Source organism: Brachypodium distachyon, chromosome 3, assembly GCF_000005505.3.
Source record: "Brachypodium distachyon strain Bd21 chromosome 3, Brachypodium_distachyon_v3.0, whole genome shotgun sequence".
Taxonomy (NCBI): domain Eukaryota; kingdom Viridiplantae; phylum Streptophyta; class Magnoliopsida; order Poales; family Poaceae; genus Brachypodium; species Brachypodium distachyon.
In genome coordinates, this window is record NC_016133.3 from 13,688,461 (window position 1) to 13,695,875 (window position 7,415).

Here is a 7,415-nt window from a genome sequence, read left to right on the forward strand (position 1 = left end):
GGTTGGTCCCTGGGTTCGAGGCGGTTGCCGGGGGCCGTTCAGCCCCCTGCCCCGCAGCCTCAGTCCCTGGAACGTCTTCCTCCCTCTCGGCAACCAGCACCGAGCTGACCACCTGGTCAGTCGCCGCTAGGTAGAGTAGCAGCGGCTCGCCCGGCTTGGGGGCGACAAGGACGGGCGGCGACTTCAGGTATTGCTTGAGATCCTGGAACGCTGCCTCGGCCTCGGGGGTCCAATCAATCGGACCCTTCTTCTTCATCAGCTTGAAGAAAGGCAGGGCGCATTCGCCCAACCTTGAGATGAAGCGGCCCAGCGCGGCAACGCAGCCGTTGAGGCGCTGGACATCCTTCACCTTGCGGGGAGCCTCCATTTTCTCGATAGCTTCTATCTTCTGTGGGTTGGCTTGTATCCCTCTGTGTGAAACCAAGAAACCCAGAAGCTGGCCCGAGTCTACACCGAAGGTGCACTTCTCAGGGTTCAACTTGAGTTTGATCCTGCGGAGGTTATCAAACGTCTCCCGCAAGTCATCAATCAGTGAGTCCCCGCGCTTTGACTTGATGACAATATCATCCATGTAGGCCTCCACGTTGCGGCCTAGCTGGGGTCCCGCTGGAATGTTGAGCTCGTGTTCCTCAATCCGAAAGGCATGCATGCATAACGGTAGCAACCAACCGGGGTGATGAACGCCGTTTTTTCCTCATCTTCGACTGCCATCTTAATTTGATGGTAGCCAGAAAAAGCATCCAAAAAGCACAGCAAATCACACCCAGCAGTGGAATCAACTATTTGATCGATACGGGGTACAGGGAAAGGATCCTTGGGACATGCACGGTTAAGATCAGTAAAATCTACACACATGCGAAGCTTATTTCCCACCTTGGGTACTACTACAGGGTTAGCTAACCAAGTGGGGTACAGAACTTCCCTGATAGCCCCCGCAGCCTTGAGCTTGTCCATCTCCTGCTTGATGAAGTCTTTGCGCTCCTGTGCTTGCCGGCGAATCTTCTGCTTGACGGGGCGGGCGTCCGGACGCACCGTGAGTCGATGCTCGATCACCTCCCAAGGGACTCCGGAAAGGTCCGACGGCTCCCAAGCGAACACGTCGGCATTCTCCTAGAGGAAAGTGATGAGGGCGCTTTTCTATTTGGCGGTGAGGTGCACACCGACAGTGATGGTGCGTTCCTCACCACCGGCTTGGAGGGGCAGCCACTTCACCTTGGTGGCCTCCTCCTTGAGCTTCTGGCCCTTGCTGGGGCGCGAGCTCGAGCCTGCGCCTCCCCCGGCAAGCTCTTGCGGGGCAGCGCGGGCCTTCTTCGTTGCCGGGCCGTCGCCCATCGAGCCTTCGTCTTCGGCAACGTCGTCGTCACCGGCATTGGCTGCGGCGACGGCCCTAACGACCTCACCAATGCACCAGGCCGTGTCCTTGAGGTCGCACCTGATGGAGAGGACTCCGTGCACGGACGACATCTTCATCACGCCGTAGGCGGAATGGGTCGCCGCTGTGAACTTGATCAGCGCCGGCCGACCAAGGATCCCGTTGCAGGGCAACGGGGTGTGCGCGACGTCGAACACTATGTGCTCGGTCCTGAACGCTTCCCGGGACCCGAAGGTCACCGGCAGCATGATGCGCCCCAGGGGGTGCACGATCCCGGGGTTTACTCCCCAGAACGGGTCAGTGGGCTTCAGTTGCTCCACCGGCAACTGGAATTTCTCCACCAACCTGGCAGACAGGAGGTCCAGCCCCGCTCCGTTGTCCACCAGCAGCTTGGTCACCGTCATGTTGTTGATGATCGGTGAAACCATGAAGGGTATGACCCCTGAACCCAGCTGCTGTGACAGGTGATCATCAGAGCTGAAGGTGATCGGGACGTGCGACCACTTCAGCAGCTACTGCGGCTCCGCATCCGGCAACAGCGCACACACCTCCCGGGTGAGGCGCTTTACCGCAGCGTGGGATGAGAGAGCGTAAGTGAAGCGATCCTCCCCCTTACTAGGGACCGATCTCTGTGCTTACTGTGCTAGTCCCTGGATCGACTCACTAGCACACACAGTTTCATGATGAAATATACAGAAGCAAAGATCAAAGTACTTTATTACATCGCATCATCCAGAATTTAATAGTACTTACAACCTCGCATGACCTCTGGGGCCAGCATAAAACAAATACTGTTTCAACATCATAAAACAATGTTTCAAAATACTGCAGCGGAAAAGGGTAGAACATAAGGGCCACACTACTCCAAGGTGAGAGCATGTTGGAATGTAAGCACATGACCCATGACAAAACGACGAACCTCACTCATCGTCGGATCCACCTGCATTGTTAATTGCAGCCACCACGTGGTCAATACATTTGAATGTATTGGCAAGCTCACTAGAGTTATAAAGGACCGACCAAGTACATGCATAGTTTGGTTAGGTGGGGTTTGGCTATTTTGCATAAAAGCATCATTATTCAAAATCCTATCATTTTTAGACAAACAGTTTTGAATTCTATTGGACACGAGGTAGAAACACCCATGCTCCTATTAACCTAGGCACATTGAGTAGAAACATCAATGCTCCTACCCAGTTCAAACCATTCATTTTATTAGGAAATTTGAATGAGTGAGACTTTCCTTACAGTTCCAATATCTAGTGGCTCATAATTGTCCGTAAGCGGGGACACGGCTAAGTACTTAGTTTGACACTCTCAAGAGGTGGTACACTTTACCCACAAGAAATCGACGTGTTAATCCCTTGCTGTCCTCAGGGTAGAGTAGCAACGGCATCGACTACAGGAATTTTCAGAACATAATCCCCCTGACCACCTGAGGGACGCGCCCCCACCTACACTGCTACATACCGATGTCACCTCGGATCCGGGTTCATATTTCTTACATCCATCCTGGCAGAGCCCATAATACCATGTGGTTGTACTGGAAGCTACTAAACAGGAAACTAGTCCAGTCTCTGGTTACCTCGGGTGGCATCCCACATTGTGACGCAGGCGCTCCCCGAATCGCACGGGGAGACGACCATGGATGCTCCCAAATCACACGGAGAGACGACTCAGCGGGCCCCATAGAAATGGACCTAACGTCACTACATCCGAAAACTCAAAGCAGCCCACCCAGGACGGTTCATTGAATTAATTGTTTTGCCATACACTAGGAAAATCATATTGTAATTCAATAGTATCACATTGTAATAATACCACCCTCGTATATTATCATAGCATAGCATTTTACTACTACGATGGCAATTGGTGGTGAAGTCATGGCCAAGGGTATCCTATACTACTAGGACGGATCATAGCTAGCATAGATACAATAATAATCCTGACAATGCAACTAATAAAATCTAGTGCATAATAAAATAATGGGTAAATGATCAAAGTGAACTTGCCTTGACAATAGTTGGTATTCAAACAGTCTTCACAGTCACACAGTTCGCTCTCCGGGAAAACTATACAATCAAGCAAACATACACATACATAAACACACCATTCAAGCAAAAGAATATGTATGTCATGATGCAATGCAAAACATGTGACATGAGTTTGGTTTATTTTATTTGGGTGGTCTACTGATCCAATGCCTTGAGAATTAAACACATGTAATTAGGGTTTTAAACAAAAAGCAAAAGCTAGGGTTTAAACCCTAAAATGAGGTTTTATCTGCATCTACCAAATAATTTAATTCAAAAAATTTATTTCTCTGTCCCATTGGACACAGGACATTAAAACAAAATTTTGGGCACTGGTTTCATTCAAAAAGGACTTCTAAATAATTAGTTATGATTTAAATGGTATAAAACCCTAATCTGTAAATTGAATGTGATTCAAATATTCAAATTTGAATTTGGACAGTGCCAAAAGATTCTACACTTCCTAAGGATTCCAAAAAGGTGTGGAACATTAAATTTGGCCAAACAGATTTAAAGTTATGATCATTTGAAGTTACAGGGGCCTATCTGTAAAAGTGCCTTTTAATTAATCCGGGGAAAGAAATTACATTTTTATTTTATAACTCGGGTGCCACGTGGTGCATTCCTATTCGTTGGTACCGGTTCGGTTTAAGTGAAAAAGGACGATTTAATCTACACCGTTGGAGATGGATGGACGGACGAGATCGATCGGGGGAGCTCACCGGTGGGTTAGGGTTTCGGCGGCGTGGCGGCACGGGCGTGGCGGCGCGGGGTGCTCCGGCGACTTGGGCGCGACGGGGAGGCGCGGCGCGGCACGGCGGAGACGGGGGCGCGGTCGGCGGCGCTCGGGGACGACGGGGTCGGCGCCTACGACGAGACGAGCGGGCGGCGCGGCACGGCGGACGGCGGCGCGGGCACGGGCGGTCGTCGGCGGGGAGCTGCAGCGCACGGGAGTGAAGATGGCGTGCGTCAAACAAAGCGCAAGGGGAAGACGCTCCAGAAATTTGTGAGCTCGGGCGGTAATGCTCCCCAGCGAGGTCGGGACGGCGCGGTGAACGGCGGCGGCGGCGGAGCTTTTCGGCGAGGAATCGGGGCAGCCTGGCGGCGTGATAGCGAAGGGGAGTAGAGGGAAAATGAGGCGGGGGCCGCAGTGCTTATAAGGACGCGCTCGGCTTGGTTTGGGAATGTCCGGAGGGGCGGATCCCGGTGATGGCGCGTGGCGGTCACGCGCGGGGACGGCGGCGCGATTTCGGGCGCTTGCCCGAGGTAGGGGACGACCCCGACAGGTGGGCCCCACCTGTCGGTGGCTCGGGCGCGTGCGCGCGGTCGGCTGGGCCAGCTGAACTGTGGCGCGCGCGAGGGAGTTGGGCCGGTTCGGCCCAATTCGGCCGGGCCGGTCCGTTTACCCCTTTTTTTTCTTTTAGGCCTTTTCTTTTTCTGTTTTCTCAATTCTTTGATATCTTTTGTGTTTGAACTCCAAATTGGTCCAAATAAATTCCAGAAAATTTGTAAAATCATGTTCTACCAAGATACAACTTTTGGAAGTAGTTTCCTCTCAAAATAAAATAGATAAAAATACATTTTCCCTATAAATGCCTTTAGGGCTATATATCCATTTAAATAAAACACTTTTTCAACTCCAAATAATTATCCAAAATTTATGGGATAGCTTATATATGCAATAAACCCCTTTTATACTTGAACCTTAGTGGTTTGAAGATCCAAAGCTCAAATGGGTGTAAACCAAATCTTTTAAAGACTTTTGAGATTCAAATTTGAATTCAAACATGCAATTGTGGCATGATGCTCACGGATGCAATGCACATGTAAAGGTTTGAAATTTTGGGATGTTACAGTAAGCTCCCCCATGGATGCAGGCGACGCCGCGGGGCTCCTGGAAGCCCGGCTCGTCGCCCCCGGTGCAGTCGGACTCGCGCTGCTCCTCTGCGCGAGCCCAGTCTCACCCCCGGGGAGGGCGCTCCATGCCCGCGCGGGCCTGCCCGCGTCCCCCCCGGGCTTCCTCCCTGCCCGCGCTACTGCTGGCAGGCTTCGGCCCCGCTCTGGGGTCGTTCGGGCAATCTCGGGAGAGATGCCCGATGTCGCCGCAGTTGAAGCAGGCGCCGGCCGCTCGGCGCTCCTAGTGGCGCTGCTTGATTCCCTGCAGGATGCGGCAGTCCTGCGCATCGTGAGTAGAGTTGGCGTGGATGGGGCGGCGGGACGCGTCGCCCTGCTTGCCGCCAGAACCGCCATCAAGCGAGGCCGCCCCCGACTCTGCAGCGAGGACTTGCTTCGCGCTGCGCTTTCGGGAACTCTTCTTCTCCGAACCCTCTCCTGGGCTCGCGGCAGCTTTAGCTGCAAGTTCGGGCGTTAAGCGCCCTTCCTCGGCCATGGCACACTTATGCGCCAGGGCATACAGATCCTGCGTTGTTCGGATCCGATGCGTGCTCAGCTTCTCGTGCATCTTGGGGTCGCGGACGTTGATGGCAAAGGTGTTGATGATGGCGGCAGCCTCCACCTCCGGGATGGAGTAGGAGAGGTTTGAGAAGCGGTTGACGAAGCTCCGCAACGTCTCCCCCGGCTTCTGCACCACGGTGTGCAGCTCCGCCATGGTTCCCGGACGCTTGTTGCCGCCATGGAATGTGCTCACAAACTGCTCGCGCAGGTCCGCCCAAGTGGCGACGGACCCAGCAGGCAGGTTGAGCAGCCAAGTTCTCGCTGATCCCTTCAGGACCATCGGGAACCAGTTGGCTCTGACCTTGTCGTCGACGTCGATGGCATGCATCCCTAACGTGTAGGTCAGGAGAAAATCTTTGGGATTCACGGTCCCATCGTACGTACCGAGCGCGGGCGCTCGGAACTTGCGGGGCCATGTCACCCGCCGCAGCTCGCGCGTGAACGTAGTGCAGCCGTCCTTGGGGCCCATAAGAGCATCCTCCTGCTCCTGCGGACGTTGGCGCTCTGCCTCGCACCAGCGCCGGTGCTCCAGGCTCTGACGTAGATCCTCCTGCTGGCGGGCATTCAAGATGCCGCGCGCGTCACCTCGCGTGACGGTGGGTGACGAGTCCGAGACCCCTCCGGGTCCCCGCCTCCCGGGCGTCCCTGCGGGGGAGGGTTTTCCCCTTGTTGCGAGGCGCAGGGCGCGTCTCTGTGCTCCAGGTTCTGCCCGCGGCCTGAGCCTGCCGGGCCGCCCTCGCCCTATGGCTGTTGGGCGGCGAGCGCGAGGAGCGCCTCCAGCTCCGCGCTCCCTGCCTCGTGTGCCGGCGTGCCCTGCCGCGGCTCGTACCGCACCATGACCCGTGCGGCGACGATGGCTTCCGCCGGGGTTTGGGCTGGGGGAAACCGATTCTCCTACCGGCTACCCTCCGCCCTATCCCCGGGCGCACCCGGGTGCGTGGGGTACGACCCCGTCGGCGTCGCTCGCGACGTGGTGTGCTCGTGGCGCAGCTGACGCTGCGCGTCATCGGCCCGCGATTCGACTCGCTGGCGGGCACGGGCGGCACCGTGGTCGCTCGCGTGACTGGCCCCGGCACTGGGAGCCGCCTGCCCCCTCAGCCGATTGTCTGCCGATGGCCGAGGAGGTGGGGGTGGTAACTGCGATTGCTGTGCTCGTGAGGGTTCAGAATTTTCATGTACCCGCGACACGGGCTGCACGTCGTGTGATCGCGTGTGTGCCGCTGGGGCTTCACGCGGATCGATCCGGGGGTCACCAGCCCGCTTGGGTGGCATGGTGGTTGGCTCTGTCGTCGAGGAAGACGAAGCTAATGTTGGTGTAGACGCTGCCGCCGGCGGTCACCGGCGAGCTCCCCTCACGCGCCCCCTACTTCGCACGCCAAATGTCGTAGCATGGGGCTTTGACACTGGGGGTGTGCGGGCACCCCCTTTTTAGGTTCGGCAGAGGGCGACGGGGATCGCTCCGGTGATCGCCGGCGGGGCTGATGCGTGGCCTGCAAAAACGCTATGAACACATGCACGCACGTTTTACCCAGGTTCGGGCCACCCGGAGGTGTAAA